The sequence below is a fragment of the Ursus arctos genome, unplaced genomic scaffold (genome assembly GCF_023065955.2).
Source record: "Ursus arctos isolate Adak ecotype North America unplaced genomic scaffold, UrsArc2.0 scaffold_20, whole genome shotgun sequence".
Lineage (NCBI taxonomy): Eukaryota > Metazoa > Chordata > Mammalia > Carnivora > Ursidae > Ursus > Ursus arctos.
This window is the reverse complement of record NW_026622875.1, coordinates 7,266,192-7,287,500: the sequence shown is the minus strand read 5'-3', so window position 1 is coordinate 7,287,500 and position 21,309 is coordinate 7,266,192. Positions and strand designations below refer to the sequence as shown.

Genomic DNA, 21,309 nt, shown 5'->3' with positions numbered 1-21,309 from the left:
GATAAATTTAGAAAAGCAGTTTAAAATGTTAACACAAATCAGTACTCATTGTAAAATGAACACTTGATTTCTATTTTAAGAATGTTATATAAGCATCAAGTGTAAAGTAATGTCGTGAAAAAATTATGAAAATAATGGCTAAAATGCTGTCTAATAAGTTGTTATCCATAGATGGTGTCTATCTTAAATGGCAAAATTTACACTGAATTTTCTTTTAACATCTGTTTTTAATGCTACTTCAACATAGTTTATTACTTTTTTCTGTCCTTAATTCACTCACTGTCCCTTTATTATGATTTATAAAATGTTTATCCTTCCTGGTTTGTCAAAGTTTCTGTGTAAGTATATATTTCTAGAAGAAACTCTACGATGACACAAGTGGCATTTATTAAAATACAGGTTCTCGCGTTATCAGAGTTTTGATAGTTCTTTATTTAGAAGCAGTAGCTCTCTGGAATCTTTGAAGACTGGAGTGTAATCCAGTTCAGAATATATATATTTTACTAAGTAGGTAACCTAATAACATTTATTAACTTTATTCTCAGTTTTGCCATTGTAACGATCTTGACTTGGTGGATTTTGTTTGTTTCTTTTTTTGACTTGGTGTTTTATATTAAATTTAACTAGCTTTGCATGTTTGCTTAATTTGCATGTTTGCTTAATACCATCTGTCTCCTGATTTTTGTGAGTTTGTTATTGGGAACCTCACTGTTTGCAGCATTTTTGTTCTTGAAAAAATATATATTTATAAATTACGTTTTGGTTGTAGCTACATACTACCTCTTTCTTTTCAAATACCAGCCTAAATTCCATTTCTTCCATAAAGTTATCTGCATATATTGAGTCAAAATTGATCTTTCATGGTACTGAATTACTATACCAATTTATAATACCTCTCTAATAGTATTAATACTTTGAATACTTTATTGTAGTCATTATACGGCTATCTTACCTTCCATATTAGACTCTGAATTACTTAAGGTTCAATCCATTTTTTGTATTCTTTATTATATCTCACCATTCTGAACGTGTCTTGTGCAAAGTATGTACTAACATTTTTTTAGTCTATTGGATGAATGTTTTAAATGCTCCAGAAACAGCTTATTCTTTAAATAAATATTTATTCTGAGTAGAAGCTTTATCTCATTTTTTAATTTAGGTCTTATGTTTAGGTTTATTAAAATAAATGTTTATTTCCTTTAGTTTACTTCAGTCTTTTCCTTGAAAGTCAAAAGAAACTGACATAGAAATAGGAAATCATTGAAAGACCAGGTATGTTTTTTTAAAATACAGCACAGTGCACTCTCGTCCCCCTCCACACACATGCTGTAATTAATACTCTACAATGTGAGAATGGGGAAAGGTTTTTCTTTAAGGGACAGTTAAATCTTAGGAAATGACCAACCCCTGTGATATCTTAAGATGGCCTTGAGAAGGGGCACCTGGGTGGCACAGTTGTTAAGCGTCTGCCTTCGGCTCAGGGCGTGATCCCAGCGTTCTGGGATCAAGCCCCACATCAGGCTCCTCCACTGGGAGCCTGCTTCTTCCTCTCCCATTCCCCCTGCTTGTGTTCCCTCTCTCGCTGGCTGTCTCTGTCAAATAAATAAATAAAATCTTTAAAAAAAAAAAAAAAGATGGCCTTGAGAAGATTAAACTATTCAAATAAATTAATATCCATGAAAGGAGGAGATGCAAGGAGATATGGTTGAAACCGGGGCAAGACTCAGAGGTGAAGGAGGAAACTTCTTGTTTTTGTTGAGTGGTATTTTAGTTGTTGTCTTTGATGGAGAAAGTTGACCCGACCAGAGAACAGCTATTACCTATTACACTGGAAAATAGCTTCTAACTTGACATGTCAAAGGCTTATTCCTGTCCTGGTGAGAAAAGCTGTCCCTGAAAAAAAGCTAAAGTATTTAATGAATAGGCAGCATCTCTTGTGGTTTTGCTTTACTGGATGTGTCCTAAAGTCACGTTTGATGTTGATGGAAAATATCAACAAAGCAGAATGTGAGTAGAACTTGAAACTTTAGAAATGTACGTTGCTTCAGCAGATATTTGTTGAGCATCAACTGTGTACCCGAGTGGATGCTAGTTATGCAATAGTGATCTAGATTAGGAGAGATGACCCTGTCCTGATTTAGTAAAATCTAATGAATAGAAGAGAAAGCAAAAAAAATACATAATATGTATATTTTTGTGTTAATTCTCACAAATTCTGGTAAGTGTTTTGAAGGTAAAGTACAGGATGCTATCAAAGAGAAAAGATGAGATGGGTAAAAGGACAGCAACTTATACTTTATATTAAAGGCAACTAAAAGGGTGGTGGATCAAGTAAAAAGTCATCTGTGGCATTTCAAAAGGACCTATGAAATACGTCGTCTTGATTGTCATTCTAGATTCCTTCTCCCTCATCTGCCTACATCCGTTTGAATGCGATATCCTTAAATATTTCTCAGAATTGTCTTCCTCTCTCTTCTGTTGCCACTGCTCCAGGTCAGGCTTCGTTGCTTGCTGCCTGGACTTCCACAATGGTCACTGTGGTGGATTTCCACCTCCAGTATTATCCCATGGAAATTCATGCTCACGTAGTTCTAGCAGTGATCTCTCTAAAATCCAAATCTGATGGTGCCGCTCCCTGTCACTCCTTTAATGGATCCCTATTATACAAAGGTTGAAGTCCAAATTTCTTAGGATAGCAGACTCCCTGAGTGCTACAGACCTCATTCAGGTCTCTATCTTATTATGTTCTGATTCCTTTCCACATTGTATTATACCATTTACTTTCTTGTCCTTGCTGTTGCTTTTCCCTTTGTCTAAAATATGATGTGCTAACAACTTCACTCCCCCAACCTGAATCCTTTGTGAGCAGCTCAGGCATCATTTCTGCAAAAATCTTTTGCTGATCCATTCCATCCCCAGAATGAGCCCCTGTGCTTCTCTGTGCATATTTCCATTAACAGTTTTACTTATCACATTATTGTATGATTATCTGAAACCGAGAAATATCTTACTCACTTCTAGTGATAGTAGGTACCTAGTGATAGTAGGTACTCAATAAATATTTTTAGGTGAATAAGTAAATGGGGGGCACCTGGGTGGCACAGCGGTTAAACGTCTGCCTTCGGCTCAGGGTGTGATCGAGCCCCACATCAGGCTCCTCCGCTATGAGCCTGCTTCTTCCTCTCCCACTCCCCCTGCTTGTGTTCCCTCTCTCGCTGGCTGTCTCTGTCAAATAAATACATAAAATCTTTTAAAAAAAAATAAGTAAATGGTTTGCCTTACATTGTTCTCCATATTCTGTACCTGTTAAGTGTAAAATTGTCAATATCTATTAATAATAGATGTCCTCATCACGAAAAATTCAAATTCACTGATCGAGCAGGTATTTGGTCTTAGTAATTTGTGCCTGTAATGAGACCTCTAGGAGGTCTTTGCTACCTAGTGCAGACAGTGCCATCTATTGGCTATTATCCAAATTGTATCCACTCTCCAGGATGGAGCATAGCACCAGACATTTTTAGGAAAGTACACCTATGAAAATTTTTCTCATGAATTTGTATGAAAAAAACTAACCACCAATTCATGGCAAAGACAAACAAAGAAATTTAATTATATATCCCAGCAAAAGGGAATTAAACTGTGTCCTGACATAGTAACAGAGAATATATACTATCATTGTATGGTTTTATTTATTTAGAGACCAGCTCTAAATAAACTAAAGAAACTAAGATGCCTATTATTGTTTGATAAAGATCATTAAGTCAAAATACAAATAAACATTCATTCTGATCCTCATTTAAAAGGAGACTAATACATTGTGATTTATGTCGCATTTTGTTTCCAAATATTTTTAAGTTTTTCATGGAATCATAAAAGTGTAAGGAAAAAAATTTCTAAACAAAATGTGTAAGTCACAGATGGTTGCCTTGGTATGAAAAGGTAGCACAGCCCTTGTATGAAAGGTGGTATTTCTATTTGTCTTAAGTAAGTTGTGCTACATTTTTGAAAACTGAAAAAATGTTTGTTATTGTTGTTTTTAACTTCATTCGCTGATCTAATGCTTAAACTTAATCAGCAGAAATAAAACCACACTGGGTTTGGCTGATGTCAAGCACTTACCTGACTAGTAGCTGCCAGGCTGTGTGCCTGTGTAGTTGATTCAGTGTTTCGTAAGTAGACAAAGATGATTTGAGTTGAGGGTAGACCATCAGAATATTAGTGAGCCTTGCTGTGTTGCTAGATCGCCACTGCTCTTAAGAGTTTCAGAAATGACATGTTTTCTGTTGTTGAAACAAACATAACTTAAGATAAACAGGATAGTAGAGAAATACTTTTAAAAAATAGTTTTAATTTGGGGGCACCTGGATGACTTGGTCGGTTAAGCATCTGCCTTCGGCTCAGGTCATGATCTCGGGATCCTGGGATCGAGCCCCGAGTGGGGCAGTCCATTAAGGGAGAGTCTGCTTTTCCTTCTCCCTCTGTCCCACCCCCCTGTTCATGCTCGCTCTCTTTCTCTCTCTCAAATAAATAAAATCTTTAAAAAAAGGGTTTAGGTTTGCTTAGTCATATATGGACTCTTTTAAAGAGAACAAAATTCTTATTACTCCTCCCATCTTACAGACTTTTTTTTTTTAAAAAAAGATATATTTATTTATTTTAGGTGGGGGAGGATAGAGGGAGAAAGAGAATCCTGAAGTAGACTCCCTGGTAAGCTTGGAGTTCAAGGTGGGGCTTGAGCCCAGAATCCTGAGATCATGACCTGAGCTGAAATCAAGAGTTGTTTGCTTAACCGACTGAACCACCCAGGCGTCCTCCGCCTTATAGATGTTGGTACTATATCATAATGTTGCTTAATGTGTGTGTGTGTGTGTGTGTGTGTGTGTGTGTGTGTGTGTGTGTGTATTTAAATCCTTACAGTCCTTCTATTTTTTAAATGTAAAATCATAATACTAATATTAATAATGAAATTATATAGTAACAATAATAATGCTAGGTAACATGTAACTCTTGGCTGTGTGCTAGGCACTTCAGATAGATGATACATACATACATACATACATACATACATAATGTATATACACTCACACTCATCTAATCTTTTCTATAATCCTATGAGTTAGGCACAATAAAACCCTGAAATAATACACCCCAGGAGAATGGAAATTGAACTGTAACAATAACACCCAGGCAGTCTGGCTCCACAGCTCATACCCCTCTTTTTTAATCCCACTTACAACAGTTTCAGTATTATTATCTCCATTTTATGGAAAGCAAATGGAGGCACAGATAGGCTAAATGACTTGTTCAAGATCCCACAGCTAATAAATGTCAGGTCTGGGATTTAAACCCCGGCTGTCTAGGCACCAGAGGTCGTGCTTTTAGTATACTTAGTTACCTCTCAAACAAATTTGCATATCAATATAAATTCACTAGCTGACTTTACAAATTAAAAGTAAAACGTCAAAATCTGTGAAAATAGGTCTTAACCAATATAATCAATTTAATACAGATGGTATTTTTAAATTTACATTGTATTTCCAGTGTTTGGTTTAGGATAGACAAATTTACCTGCATGTTTTATGTTTTCTTTTTTTCTTTTTTCTTTTCTCTTTCTCTTTTATCATGCTAAGTGTACTGTTTAATCCCCATCACCTATTTCTGCCATCCCCCCACCCACCTCCCCTCTGGTAACTGTCAGTTTATTCTCTAAAGTGTCCGTTTCTTGGTTTGTCTCTCTCCTTTTTTTTTTCCTTTGCTTGTTTTGTGTTTCTTAAATTCCACATATGAGTGAGATCATATGGTATTTGTCATTCTCTGACTGACTTATTTCACTTAGCATTAAACTCTTTAGCTCTATCCACGCAAATGGCAAGATTGCATTCTTTTTATGGCTGAATAGTATTCCATTGTGTGGAGATATATCTGTCTACCTATCTATCTATTGGTGGACACTTGGGCTGCTTCCATAATTTGGCTATTACAAATAATGCTGCAATGAACATAGGGGTGCCTTTATCCATTTGAATTAGTGTTTTTGTATTTTGGGGGGTAAATACCCAGTAGTGGAATTACTGGATCATAGGGTAGTTCTATTTTTAACTTTTTGAGGAACCTCCATACTGTTTTCCACAGTAGCTACAGCAGTGTGCATTCTTACCAACAGTGAAAGAGGGTTCCTTTTCTCCACATCCTTCCCAACACCTGTTGTTTCTTGTGTTTATGATTTTAGCCATTCTGACAGATGTGAGATGATATCTCATTGTAGTTTGGATCGAATGTTTTATGTTTCATACATTGCCTGAATGATCTTGAGATTTTTGTCATTGTAATTATTTTAATTTTTCTATTCTGAAAAATAAGCTTATTTTAATTACTGGGCCATTGTTTTGGTGATCTAGTCATTTAATGCCACCAAAAGTAATAAAATATTAAAATATTTAAAAAATATTTAACAGAAATTTTTATTATCACTGCTGTTGCAGTCATTGTAAAGTGGTGTGTGCAGACTAGCAGAATATCAGCTTAAATGATAAATGCAGTAAGGGCTGCTATAGCGCAGGGTTTTTGAGTTTGCCCTAGCTGTCCTGCCTACTCTGTTTCACGTGTTTCAATTTTCAGTGCCTTATTATCCCACCAGTTCTCTCTGTTCAGTCGACTGCAGATTCCCTGAATTTTGTGCAAGAGTGACTTTGGCCTGCCCTTGACACAAACAAAGTTTTAACATAAGTCCAGTCTTCTCTCATTAGCCCAGAATAAACTTCTGATACTAAATCAAAAGTACTTTGATTTACCTTCATAAAAGTGAAAAAAATCTTAATTTACATTATAATGTGAGACATTAAAGAATTATTTTGTGAAAATTTCTTAGTTGCAAATTATAACTGCAATAAGAGTCATTTTGTCTTTGTAACTACCAGAAAATTTAACATGAGTGTGGCAGTGGATGCGAGGGCCATTGTTGTCATTTGACTTTTGGTCAGGCCTCCCAGTAACACTTAGGGATACATTGAAAGCAAACACCAGCATTTTAGAAGATCACATGGCACCAGACATGGTTATGAACACAAACATAAAAGCTGGCACTGAAATTGCACTGATTTGCTTGATAAGAAGTGGGGTACTCACATACTTACATTAGTAGTTTTCAGAGTATCCCTAAATGAACATTTTAAAATTCTCATTGAACATTCTCCTCGGATTCTCGTAGGATATATTCAGGGGCTCTCAAGCTTTCTTAGACTCCAGGTGGGACTCTGCTTTAGAGGTTGTGATAGAGCCATTAATCCACTGAGATGTTATCATTTGACAGTATCCTAGCAACACAGGGAGACACAGGTGACATATGAACATTGCAGGTATACCAGAGTATCTGTGTATGACAGATTTTTTTCCTACTGTGTAATCTAAACCATTCAAAAAAAAAAAAAAAAAACCAAACCAGTGTTAAAGTAGAACTAAACTTTCTTTTGCAAAAGGTGCTTTACTGACTTTTGTCCTTCTAGTTAAGGTGGATTTCAGTGTCCCCCAAGTGTCTGTGGCAGTTTTGAGGAGAATTGCTTCATCTGTGCTCATAAACAAAGGTCCCAGTAGTTTGAAAAAAGGGGGGGAAGGGAAGAAGGCCCTCAGCCCTCCTTTTTAAATCTCCCTTTGCTTTGACCCTCCTCTGCCCTATAGCACTGCTGATCCCACTAGGTACTGCCACATGTGCCAGCTGTGTTCCCTGTGTGTCAGGCGAAGTGACTGATCTTCCTGCATGAACTTCTGTCAGAACTTAGGAAACATGCCTGTCTCCCTTTTTACACTACATTCTGTCAGGGGTAGGGAATACCTGAGCATAAATGCCTTTTACTCCTGAGTGTTTTCAGGAAGGTTATAGTGAAAGTAACTTTGAGTTTTTATTTGTACCCCTCTCTTTCCCTAAGACCCATAAATAAGGTCCACAGTAGAGCAGGGGCGGGAGCTTAGATCAAAGAGAAATTTGAGTGATGGATACATAATCTGAACTTGGAAATCACAAATACGACAGCTAAAACGTTGTTATAAGGTTCAGCTTGTCTACTTTAACTCACTCTTCCCTGAAGAATGACTTCTTTTGCAAGCCAGTTCTTGGGTCAGTACTAGATTTCTGATATACCCACTCCAAGGTTGACCACACAGGCTCTGAAATGTGTGAATCTAACTCAATTTAAGTTTAATATGGGCTGTCCAACTACATTTATAATGTATGTTGGTAAGTGGAAAACTGAGTGGACCAAAACAGCACATTTTATGTTATGTTTCTAATCAGAATAGTGTTCTGCTGTACTTAATCATTAAAAGTATATTCTTTCATAATTTTCCATTCAGTTAATTTTTCGTTGTATGATTATCATTAACAATTTTAAATGTTGAAATGAATTTTATAATAAAATGGATGCACAAATAAGGCCCACTACTAGCATGCATGTATATACTGCTTCAGACTTCTCTTTCCATAAGATTGGGCCTGTTCGGGATGGAACAAGGTAAATGAGTTCCTGGCTTTTCAAGGAAAGGTTTCTATATTCTGTGAATTGCCTGGTCAAATAACCTTCTCTGAATATCATGTTAAAGGTTCCTTTTATACTTTTAATCTATGATCTTCATATGTTTAAGTTTATAGTTTCAAAATGCTACTATTGTAGCAAGAATTTTAACACGTTAAGCAACTGTATGGGAAGATTTGCTTGGATTTGGAAGTGATCTAAAATGATACCATTTTGGAAAGGAAAACAGCAGTGGGTTTGTTTAAATCTAAGTGTCTCTTGATATGGTCTCAAGAGCACAGGAGGTATTGCGGGCTCAAGGAATATGACTTATTTTCCTTAGAAAATAATGTGAATGAGAGGTTATTTTTAGTTTGATCAGTGGGGATATCAAGGTCAGAGATCTGGAAGACTTCAGCACTAATAATCTAAACAGAAATCTGATATAACCAGTAACTTATTATCTAAGGAGTGTAGGTATTTTCTTATTTGGAATATTTGTTATGTGTAATATGTATGATAATTTGACTTTCTCTGATTTTATTTTTTATCCACATATTATGAAAAAGAAGATTAATTTATTACTTCAACAAATTGTATTAAGAAATGAAGGGGGGGTAAACAGAAGGGGGAATGAACCATGAGAGACTGTGGACTCTGGGAAACAAACTGAGGGCTTCAGAGGGGAGGGGGGTGGGGGATTGGGATAGGCCGGTGATGGGTATTAAGGAGGGCACATATTGCGTGGTGCACTGGGTGTTATATGCAAATAATGAATCATGGAACATTGCATCAAAAACTGGGGATGTACTGTATGGTGACTAATATAACAAAATAAAAATTATAAAAAAAAAAAAGAATCCTCTGTGTTCTGGGCACTGCTTTGGGTGCTAGGGATACAGCCTCAGGATTCTTCTTGGCCTCAGGATTTCACTGTTAATTAAGAGCAGTGATACCCAACCTGGCTGATCAGATTACCTGAGAAATCTTTAAAAACCATAAACTTATAGGTCCTAGCCTGAAGACTTATATGAAAAATAAAAGTAAGAATTATATAGCTTAGTATCTTGCTTCGGGAATAGGGGTCTTCCAGTTCATATAATCATCTTGCTGTTTTCTTGCAGCCCAGAGAATATTCTCTTTACCCTATCTCTTCCTGTCACCCAGATCTGAGCCTCTGAAATAAGAATAAAGGCAAATTAAAGAGTTATGAACTAACTTAAATTAGTGAATTATCATTTCAAAAGGCAATAATTAGGTGAGGATGCCTTGGAATCTGTAGTCCAAATGAATGGGATATGACAGGTCATTTATTAATACTTTAGAACACTGGTTCTTAACTTTTTTTTGGACACACAGATCCCTCTGGGAATCTGATAAAAGCTGTAGATTCTCTGTCCAGAAAAATGTAAGTGCATATTATTTCAGAAGGTTCTTAGACTCTCTGATGCCCATGCATGATACCCATATTAAATGCCTTTAGTATCTCCTGAGGTTTTGGTATATTTTTTATGGTATATTTTGCATGGTTTAAATTTCATTGGAATATTGCAATTTAAAAATATTGAAACTACTTCACTTGCAATCCAAAAACAACAAAGAAAAGGAAAAAGTCTCTTATAATGCTATCCTTTTGATTACCATTTTGGTGCATCTCTTTCTAGGTTGTTTTTTTTTTTTTCTTTTTTAAGTAGTGTGGAGCCCAACACAGGTCTTGAACTCATGACCCTGAGATCAAGACCTGAACTGAAATCAAGAGTCGGATGCTTAACCAACCGAAGCACCCAGATGCCCCTCTTTCTAGTCTTTTTTAAACAGTATATATTTTTACCATTGTATTCAAGTGATATTCTGACTATAGAAATTTTCGAGAACATTATAAAAAGTTTTTTTAGTAGTTCCTCTAGAGATCACAATATGCATCTTTTAAAAATAATAACACATTAGATTTATTGTAATATATGTAAAAGAGCATGGCAATCTGCAGATCTTTCAAGAAGGTAAGTGTAAACTTAGTAGCTACAAGAGAATTAATACAGGTCTTAAAATTGCTTGCTGAATTCATTGAGCTGTATGTTCCTAATATGTACACTTTCCACATGTATATTTTACTTCATAACAAGAAAGTAAAAAGCTCACCTAGAGGGTAATCGTATTTCACTAAACTAGTTGTTGGCCACCTTTTAAGAAAGGTGTGTCATGGGTTTAGAGTATGCATCTTTAACTTATTATAATCTATTTCAAGTTACTCTGATAACATTGAAATAAAATATACCACTTCATCTCTCTTTTCCAGTTCATTTCCATTTGTACCAGTTTTACTTCCAGTTTCGTCTCCTTTGTACTATTGCTATCATACAGATTTTTACATGTATATACATTATAAACTGAACAATACGGTGTTAGAATCTTTGCTTTCAGCAAGTACATGGCTTGCAAAGAAATTAAGAGAAGAAAATTGTAAAATATTTGTATATTTACTATCCCCAGTGATCTTCGTGCCTTCTGAGTGGATCTGAGTTACCATTAATTTCCTTTTAGCCGGAAGGACTTCATCAGTATTTCTTATTAGGGCAGGTCCACTAGCAATGAATTACCTCAGTTTTTGTTTGTCTGTGAATGTTTTTATTTTGTCTTTATTTTTGTTGGATATGGAATTCTGGATTTACAGGTGTGTTTTTCCACTAACAGTTTAAGTATGCCATTCCCATTGCCTCTGGTCTGCATTATTGCTGATGAACATCAGCTATTAATCATATTTTTTCCTTTTATGTCATGGTATTTTTCTCTTGCTGTTTTTGAGATTCTCTCTTTGCCTTTGGCTTTTAGGAGTTTAACTATGATGCATTAAAGTGTGGTTCTTTTTGCATTTGTTCAGTTGGAATTTGTTGAGCATTGTTGAAATGTTAAAGTTTTCCACCAAATTTGGTACTTTTTTGGCATTGTTTCTTCACATTTTTTTTTCTGCCCTTTCTTCTCTCTTTTCTTCTTTTAGGACTTAAATCACATTTATGTTAGGACGTTTGACATTACTCCACAGATCACAAAGGCTCTGTCATTTTCTTCCAGTATTTTTTCCTTTAGTTTTTTGGTTCGGGTAATTTTTATTGATATGTCTTTATATTTACTGATTCTTCTGCCATCTCAGATCTGTTAATGAGCCCATCTGTGAGGGTTTTTTGTTTTGTTTTGTTTTGATTTTGGTTTTCATTTTAGTTATTGTACTTGTCAACTGTAAGATTTCCATTTGTCTCTTTCTCTATAATTTGAAAGTTCTCTGATGAAATTCCCTGTTTATTTAGTCCTTCTTAGCATATTTTCCTTTAATTCTTTGAACACATTTATAATAGCTTCTTTGAAGTCTTTGTTAAATCAAACATCTGTGCCACTTTGGAGTTATTTTCTATTAACTGCTTTTTTTCTTGAGTTTAGGTTCACACTTTCATACTTCTTAAACTCTGAATTCTGTTTTTTTCTTCTGTTTTGGGCTTTTGTTTTAGTAGCCAATTATGTTTCCTAGACTCAGTCTGTGAAATTTGTTGCCTCTATAGTGTTCAGCTGCTGATGTCTCAGCCCAGTTTTTGTATATTTGTTGGTGGTGTCTGCTTTTTTAGCATGACTCGTTAGGAGGTCTCTCTTGTGCCTGTATAGTTTAGTGGTCAGCGGGTGGTACCTTAGGGCAGTAAGTCTTCCACAGTATGGTTAGGATGTGTGTAGATGAGGAATACATTCCAAGGTAGGCCAGATTTACAAGTCCTAGGCTTTTAGTCTTTACCATGTTTTCCAAAATCTTCTGCATATGTGCATAATTTAGTAGGCAGCCAGGAGTATGTGGACAGTTTGTAATCTCAACCATCCAGGGCTCTCTCACTTCCAAAATCTAGTTTTGCTATTGCCCTGAACGAAGCCTACCAGCTATGGGTGCTAAAGTTGTGGGATTTTTGGCTTTCAGGCAGTGGGGAATATAATATCCCCAGGCAAGAAGGTCAAAACATGCCATTCTTAGTTGATGAAGCAGCAGTATTTCTCAGGTTCTTCTCTGCAACTGGTTATTTCCTAGTGTTCTAAAATAATTGGTTTTTGTCATTTTATCTAGATTTACATCTGTCTACTCTTGCAGACGTGATTAGAAGTAAGAACATACTATTATAACATTTTGGGATAGTTCCTTCACATCTTTGTCCTCTGCATACTTATTATCGTGCATATTTCACACAAATTGAATCTGAAGTATGATCTAAATTTGTGTCCTGCATTTTCACTTAGTAGTAGTTTGAATAATTTTCAATGTCATTAAGATTTTTTGTATTTGAATAGCTACATTATACTTAATAAGTATATCAGCTTTTTTTAAAAAGATTTTATTTATTTATTTATTTATTTATTTATTTATTTATTTGAGATGAAGAGAGAGCAAGAACGTAAGAGTAGGGGAGAGGGAGAAGGCTCCTCGATGAGCAGGGAGCCAGATGCAGGGCTCCATCCCAGGACCCTGGTCATGACCTCAGCCAAAAGCAGGTGCTTACCTGGCTGAGCAACCCAGGCACCTCAGTGTATCTGTTTAATGGGTTAAATCCAATTATTCCTCCATTGTTAAAAAATCACTTGTATATTAATTTCAATTATTTTCAGTAATTTGGTGTTATAGATAACACTGGGATGAACATCTTTGTGCGTTGATGTTGGTATCTTAAATGATTAGAGTAGATTCTTAAAATGAAAATCCCAAGCCAAAAGCTATAAATATTTAGATATTCTTAATATATAGTAGTACTCTGTCATTTTCTGGTTGGCAGGCAATTTTTCATACTTTAAATTTTTAGCATTGTCATTGTTTTTAAATGTTATACTACATCTTACTAAGTAGATTTGCCTAAGTGGTTCTTTATTGTTGGAGATTTAGGTTATTTCCTGCCCCTCACTTTTAAAAGGAAAGTATTTAAAATATCTGAGTGGTCATTACTCTTTCATATTTTAAATATTTTCTTCCAAGTCCCAAAATTGGAAATATTCTCAGAGTATGAATACTCTTTGGGCTCCTTTCACATTTTTCAAATTGCTATCTATAAGTGCATCAATTTATAAGACCACTAGTAAAGTAAGAGAGTTTTACATCATTGCCTGTCATTACCTACCATTTAAACATTTTTAATTTGCATATTGGGGTCAGGAGGAAACTAGCAAGAAAGCATTTTAGAATGAAATGAAAATGCAAGAAATAAGGTATTCATTATATATGTACATTATTTGGGCTGTCTACATTAGAATTCTAAAAGAAAATTAGCAAGATAAGTTAGAAATCGAAGCTCTGCCAATACTTTTTACTCATTACTAAAACAACATTGGTTTTGGGCTTTTCTTAAGGAGAGATCATTAATTATGATGAATTGCAAAGTAGTTTTGTGATTAGATTAATGTTAACTGAAAGACCAGTATTTGGCTCTGTACATTATTGTCATTTATTACTTAAGCAAATTATTGATCACAGGTCTCCTGAGGCAAAAGGCTAGTACATTTATCCATTATAAAATTTACCTCTTAGCAAAATATGTCTTTAACTTCATGGTAGTAGTAAGAGTGGGTGTCAAATGTCAGATTATAGGGAAAACGGATATAATTCTTGCAGTTTTTACAGCAAACTTTAGTATATTAAAATGCATGACATAGACATACTTTCTACTGAACAGTAAAAAAATTAAGTAGTTTTTACAACGTTTTAATTTTTTCTTTTATCTTTAAACATTTTTCCTTTTGTCATAGTATCCATTTTCCCTGGTCCACACAACAAAATCCAACTTGGAAAACATAGGATTAAGGATAGAGAAGAAAATAACTACTGTTACCATTTTGCCATATTGTTTTTAGTCATTTCTAGGGTATACATTTATTTTTAAATTTTATTTTTTACAAACCTGAATCAGTTTATGTATATAGTTTTGCCTTATAAAAATATGATTTTAGTATTTGCCTATGTTATATAATGTCTTTAAAACATTTAAAAAATTGGGGGGCAGCTGGGTGGCTCAGTCGTCCAACTCTTGCTTTCATCTTGGGTTATGATCTCAGGGTTGTTGGAGTCTGCTGGAGATTCTCTCTCTCTCCCTCTCCCTTTGAACCCCCTCCCCCTGCCCCACCGCTTGTGTGCTCTTCCACTCTCTCTCTCTCTCAAATAAATAAATAAATAAATAAATAAATAAATAAATAAATAAAAATTGATTACTGTGCTGCTTCTATCATGGGGTTGGACCATGATTTATTTAACCATTCTCCTTTTGGGCATACGTTTCTGTTTTCCAAAAACATTGTGATAAGCATGCTGGGATAGATAAGGAAACTAAAGCTCTTAGAGGGTACACAGTCAAGGCTCACATATAGGTCCTCTGTCACCTAATCTTTTCCCTTTTGTCTTTTTTTCTTTTGCCCATATAAAACTGTTGGGAACATGTGAAACATACCCTAATTGCAGCTATTCCATTTAGAAAATCTCTTAGTAAATCATTCAAATCAAATAAATTATTTTCTACAACTTGTTTATAGAAATATAAATAAAATATTTATTTGACTTTATATAGGTTTATTTGTATCATTACCCATTCTGAAGTGTTTCAGACGACTGGATATTTAATGAATGTTTTTTACTTCAAATATTCATTTATTAAAAATTGATCAAAAGATTATATATAGCCATGAAATTTTAAAAACAAGTGTCCAATTAATAATAGCTTAAAATTTAGTGCATCCATGGTTTGTATTCTTAAAATTCGTGATTTAAAAGAATGACTAATTATAATGTCTTATGTGAAAATAATAGGCTTCAAAGTAGTATTCACAATAGGGTTACAATATTATAAAAATGATTCTGGGGGCATCTGGGTGGCTTAGTCAGTTAGGCATCTGACTTTGGCTCAGGTCATGATCTCAGGGTCCTGGGATCGAGCCCTGTATCATTGGGCTCTGTGCTTAGTGGGGAGTCTACTTCTCCCTCTCCCTTTGCCCCTCCCCCTGCTCATGCTCTCTCTCTCAAATGAATAAAATCTTTTAAAAAAATGATTCTGTACTTTTTTTAGTTTCAAGGGTAGAATTTACTGATTCATCAGGTGCATATAACACCTAGTGCTTATTATATCAAGTGCCCTCCTTAATTCCCATCACCTAATTACCCCATCCCCCTCACCCTCCTCCCCTCCAGCAGCCCTCAAGTTTTTTCTTATAGTTAAGAGTCTCTTATGGTTTGCCTCTCTCTGTTTTTATCTTATTTTATTTTTCCTTCTCTTTCCCTATGTTCATCTGTTTTGTTTCTTAAGTTCCATGTATGAGTGAAATCATATATTTGTCTTTCTCTGACTAATTTATTTCACTTACCATAATACCTTCTAGTTCCATCCATGTCATTGCAAATGGCAAGATTTCATTCTTTTTGCTAGCTGGGTAATATTCCTGTGTGTGTGTGTGTGTGTGTGTGTGTGTGTGTGTCCATTGTGTCCACTACCTCCTCTTTATCCATTCATCAGTGGATGGACATCTGGGCTTTTTTCATATTTTGTCTATTGTGGACATTGCTGCTATAAACATTGGGGTTCAGGTGCCCCTTCAAATCAATATGCTTGTATCCTTTGGATAAATACCTAGTAGTGTAACTGCTGGGTTGTAGGGTAGTTTGTTAGTTAAGTAATAAATTAGGTTATGTTAGTCACCATACAGTATGTCATTCGTTTTTGATGTAATGTTCCATGATTCATTATTTGCGTGTAATACCCAGTGCTCATTGCAACACATGCCCTACTTAATACCCATCACTGGGTTTCCCCACCCCCAACCCGCCTCCCCTCTGAAACCCTCAGAATGTTTCCCAGAGTCCACAGTCTCTCATGGTTCATCTTCCCCTCTGATTTCCCCCCCTCAGTTTTCCCTTCCTTCCCCTAATGTCCTCTGTGCTATTGCTTATGTTCCACATATGAATGCAACCATATGATAATTGTCTTTCTCTGCTTGACTTTCTTCACTTAGCGTAATCTCCTCCAATTCCATCCATGTCCATGCAAATGATAGGTTTTCATCCTTTCTGATGGCTGAGTAATATTCCGTTGTATATATGAACCATATCTTCTTTATCCATTCATCTGTTGAAGGGCATCTCAGCTCCTTCCATAGTTTGGCTGTTGTGTACATTGCTGCTATGAACATTGGGGTGCATGTGCCCCTTCTTTTCACTACATCTGCATCTTTTCTGTAAATACCCAGTAGTGCAGTTGCTGAGTCATAGGGTAGCTCTGTTTTTAACTTTTTGAGGAAACTCCATACTGTTTTCCAAAGTGGCTATTCCAGCTTGCATTCCCACCAACAGTATAAGAAGGTTTCCCTTTCTCTACATCTTCTCCAACATTTGTTGTTTCCTGTTTTGTTAATTTTTGCCATTCTAACTGGTGTAAGGGGGTATCTCATTGTGGTTTTGATTTGTGTTTCCCTGATGGCTAGTGATGTTGAACATTTTTTCATGTGTCTGTGAGCCATTTGTATGTCTTTTTTGGAAAAGTGTCTGTTCATGTCTAATGCCCATTTTTCAACAGGGTTATTTGTTTTTTGGGGTGTTGAGTTTGGGAAGTTCTTTACAGATCTTGGATACCAGCCCTTTATCTGTATGTCGTTTGCAAATAGGTTCTCCCATTCCATGGATTCCCTTAGTTTTGTTGACTGTTTCCTCTACTGTGCAAAAGTTTTTTATCTTGATGAAGTCCCAAAAGTTCATTTTTGCTTTTGTTTCCCTTGCCTTTGGAGATGTGTCATGAAAGTTGCTGTGGCCAATGTCAAAGAGGTTACTGCATATATGTTCTCCTCTAGGATTGTGATGGATTTCTGTCTCACATTGAGGTCTTTCATCCATTTTGAGTTTATCTTTGTGTTTTGTGTAAGAGAATGTTTGAGTTTCATTCTTCTGTATATAGCTGTCCCAATTTTCCCAGCACCATTTATTGAAGAGACTGTCTATTTTTCCATTGGATATTTTTTCCTAATTTGTCAAAGGTTAGTTGAACATATATTTGAGGGTCCATTTCTGGAGACTCTATTCTGTTCCATTGATCTGTGTGTCTGTTTTTGTGTGAATATCATGCTTTCTTGCTGATCACAGCTTTGTAATGTAGTGTGAAATCAGGTGGTGTGATGCCACCAGCTTTGTTTTTCCTTTTCAACATTTCCTTGGTGATTCGGGGTCGTTCTTGGTACCATACGGATTTTAGGATTGTTTGTTCCAGCTCTTTGAAAAATGCCAGTGGTATTTTAATAGGGATGGCATTGAAAGTGTAGATTGCTCTGGGCATGATAGACATTTTCACAATGTTTATTCTTCCAATCCATGAGCATGGAATGTTTTTCCGTCTTTTTGTGTCTTCTTCAATGTCTTTCATAGGTGTTCTGTAGCTTCTAGAGTGTAGATCTTTACCTCTTTGGTTAGGTTTATTCCAAGGTATCTTATGGTTTTTGGTGCTATTGTAAATGGAATCGATTCCCTGATTTCTCTTTCTACAATTACATTGTTAGTGTATAGAAAAGCAACTGATTTCTGTGCCTTGATTTTGTATCCTGCCACGTTACTGAATTGCTGTCTGAGTTCTAGTAATTTGGAGGTGGAGTCTTTTGGGGTTTCCATATAAAGTATTATGTCATCTGTAAAGAGAGAGAATTTGACTTCTTCTTTGCCAATTTGAATACCTTTTATTTCTTTTTGTTGTCTGATTGCTGGGGCTAGGACTTCTAATACTATGTTGAACAATAGTGGCGAGAGTGGTAATCCCTGTCGTGTTCCTGATCTTAAGAGAAAAGCTCTCTGCTTTTCCCACTGAGAATGATATTTGCTGTGGGTTTTTCATAGATGGTTTTTATGAAATTGAGGAATGTTCCCTCTATCCCTACAGTCTGAAGAGTTTTAATCAAGAAAAGATGCTGTATTTTGTCAAATGCCTTTTCTGCATCAATTGCGAGGGTCTTATGGTTGTTGTCTTTTCTTTTATTAATGTGATCTATCACATTGATTTGCAAATGTTGAACTACCCTTGCATCCCAGGAATAAATCCCAGCTGGTCCTGAGGGATGATCCTTTTAATGTACTGTTGGATCCTATTGTCTAGGATCTTGTTGAATGTCTTGGCATCCATGTTTCTCTGCAATATTGGTCTGTAATTCTCCTTTTGGATGGGGTCTTTTCCTGGTTTTGGGATCAAGGTAATGCTGGCCTCACAGAACGACTTTGGAAGTTTTCCTTCTATTTTTTGAAACAGCTTCGGAAGAATAGGTATTATTTCATCTTTAAATGTTTGGTAGAATTCCCCTGAGAATCCATCTGGCCCTGGACTCTTGTTTTTTGGGAGATTTTTGATCACTGCTTCAATTTTGTTACTGGTCATTGGTCTATTTAGATTGTCAATTTCTTCCTGTTTCAGTCTTGGTAGTTTATAAGTTTCCAGGAAGGCATCCATTTCTTCCAGGTTGCTTAATTTATTGGCATATGGTTGCTGATAATAATTTCTAATAATTGTTTCTATTTCCTTGGTGTTAGTCATGATCTCTCCCCTTTCATTCATAATTGTATTAATTTGGGCCCTTTCTCCTTTCTTTTGGATAAGTCTGGCCAGAGGTTTATCGATCTTATTAATTCTTTCAAAGAACCAGCTTCTGGTTCGTTGATCTGCTCTACTGTTTTTCTGGTTTCTATTTCATTGATCTCTGTTCTAATCTTTATTATTTCTCTTCTGCTTGGTTTAGGTTTTCTTTGCTGTTCTTTCTCCAGTTCCTTTGGGGGTAAGGTTACCTTGTGCATTTGGGATCTTTTTACTTTTTTGAGTGAGGCTTAGATGACTATGTATTTCCCCCTTAGGACCACCTTTGCAGTGTCCCATAGGTTTTGGACTGATGTGTTTTCATTCTCATTGGTTTCCATGAATTGTTTAAGTACTTTAATTTCCTGGTTGACCCAAACATTCTTTAGCAGGATGGTCTTTAGCTTCCAAGTGTTTGAATTCCTTCCAAATATTTTTCTTGTGATTGAGTTCCAGTTTCAAAGCACTGTGGTCTGAAAATTTGCAGGGAATCATTTCAATCTTTGGTATCGGTTGAGACCTGATTTGTGATCCAGTATGTGGTCCGTTCTGGAGGAAGTTCCGTGTGCATTCAAGAAAAATGAGTATTCTGTTGTTTTAGGGTTGAATGTTCTGTATATATCTATGAAGTCCATCTGGGCCAGGGTGTCATTCAAAGTCTTGTTCCTTTGTTGATCTTCTGCTTAGATGATCTTCTGTTGATGAGAGTGGAGTGTTCGGGTCTCCTACTGTTAAAGTATTATTTTCAATATGATTCTTTATTTTGGTTAACAGTTGGCTTATGTAGTTGGCTGCTCCTATGTTGGGGGCATAGATACTTACAATTCTTAGATCTTCTTGGTGGATAAACCCTTTAAGAGTGATATAGTGTCCCTCTGTTATAGTCTTTAGCTTAAAATCTAATTCATCTGATATAAGAATTGCTACCCCAACTTTCTTTTGAGGTCCATTGGCATGAAAAATGGTTCTCCACCCCTCACTTCCAGTCTGGATGTATCTTTAGGTTCAAAATGAGTCTTATAGACAGCATATGGATGGGTCATGTTTTTTTATCCAATCTGCAACCCTGTGCAATTTCATGGGAGCCTTTAGACTGTTCATGTTGAGAGTGAGTATTGAAAGATATGATTTTGGTGCCAACCTGATGCCTCTGAAGTCCCCATTTCTATAGATTGTCTCTGTAAATTTCTTGTCTATACTACTCTTGGGGTCTTTCTTCTTTTATAGAACCCCCCACCCCTTAATATTTCTTGCAGGGCCAGCTTTGGTGGTCACATATTCTTTCAGGTTCTGCCAGTCCTGGAAACTCCTCATCTCTCCATCCATTCTGAATGATAGCCTTCCTGAATAAAGTATCCTTGGCTGCATGTTTTTCTCATTTAGTACCCTGAATATGTCTTGCCAGCCCTTTAGGTCTCTGTGGACAATTCTGATGTTATTCTGATGTTCCTCCCTCCGTACTTAAGAAATCTCTTCCCCCTAGCTGCTTTCAAGATTTCTTCCTTGGTTCTAAGATTGGTAAGTTTTACTAGTATATGTTGATGCATTGATCTGTTCTCTTTGATCTTGGGAAGGGTCTTCTCTGTCTCTTGGACACAAATCCTTGTTTCCTTCCTCAGATTAGGGGAGTTCTCAGCTACGATTTGCTCAAATAGATCTCCTAATCCTCTCTCTCCACCCTGTCAGGGATCCCAATAATTCTGACATTGGAATGTTTCATCGCATCATTAATCTCTCTCAGTCTGATCTCGTAGGCTTTCAGGAGTTTATCCCAGGCCTCCTCAGCTTTCTTCTTTTCTATCATCTTATCTTCTAGCTCACTAATTCGTTCTTCAGCCTCATTTACCCTGGCTGTCAGAGTATCCAGTTTAGACTCCATCTCATTCATAGCATTTTTAAGTTTGGCCTGATTAGATCTCATTTCTGCCCTTAGAGATTCTATATTGTTGCTGATGTTTTTCTCAAGCCTAGATATCAACTTCTTAATTGCTACTCTGAAGTCTATCTCTGACATCTTGCTTTATCCATATCCATTAGGTCTGTGGCAGAGGCCATAGTCTCTGATTCTTTTCTTTGTTGGGGGTTCCTCCTCTTAGTCTTTCTGTTGGGGGGGGGTGGTTGAGGGAATGTATAGAGTCCAAAGTATTAACCACGAACCAAACAAATTTTATAGGGACCCTAGGGTTGTAATCCTCTTGTTCTTCCAGCCTGTC

General features: G+C 36.1%; 1 protein-coding gene and 1 long non-coding RNA gene across 3 annotated transcripts in view; one reads left to right on the top strand and one right to left on the bottom strand.

Moving 5' to 3' along the window:
* RSRC1 (arginine and serine rich coiled-coil 1) overlaps positions 1-21,309 on the top strand; it is a 414,405-nt gene that overhangs the window by 207,068 nt on the left and 186,028 nt on the right. The window lies entirely within an intron of this gene.
* LOC123000936 (uncharacterized) overlaps positions 1-21,309 on the bottom strand; it is a 41,484-nt gene that overhangs the window by 5,492 nt on the left and 14,683 nt on the right. For both annotated transcript variants that reach the window (XR_007189164.2, XR_006409348.3), the window contains 2 exons: positions 7,134-7,313; positions 4,120-4,280 (listed from right to left, as the gene is read on the bottom strand). This is a non-coding gene — a long non-coding RNA (uncharacterized LOC123000936). The remainder of the gene's footprint in view (positions 1-4,119; positions 4,281-7,133; positions 7,314-21,309) is intronic.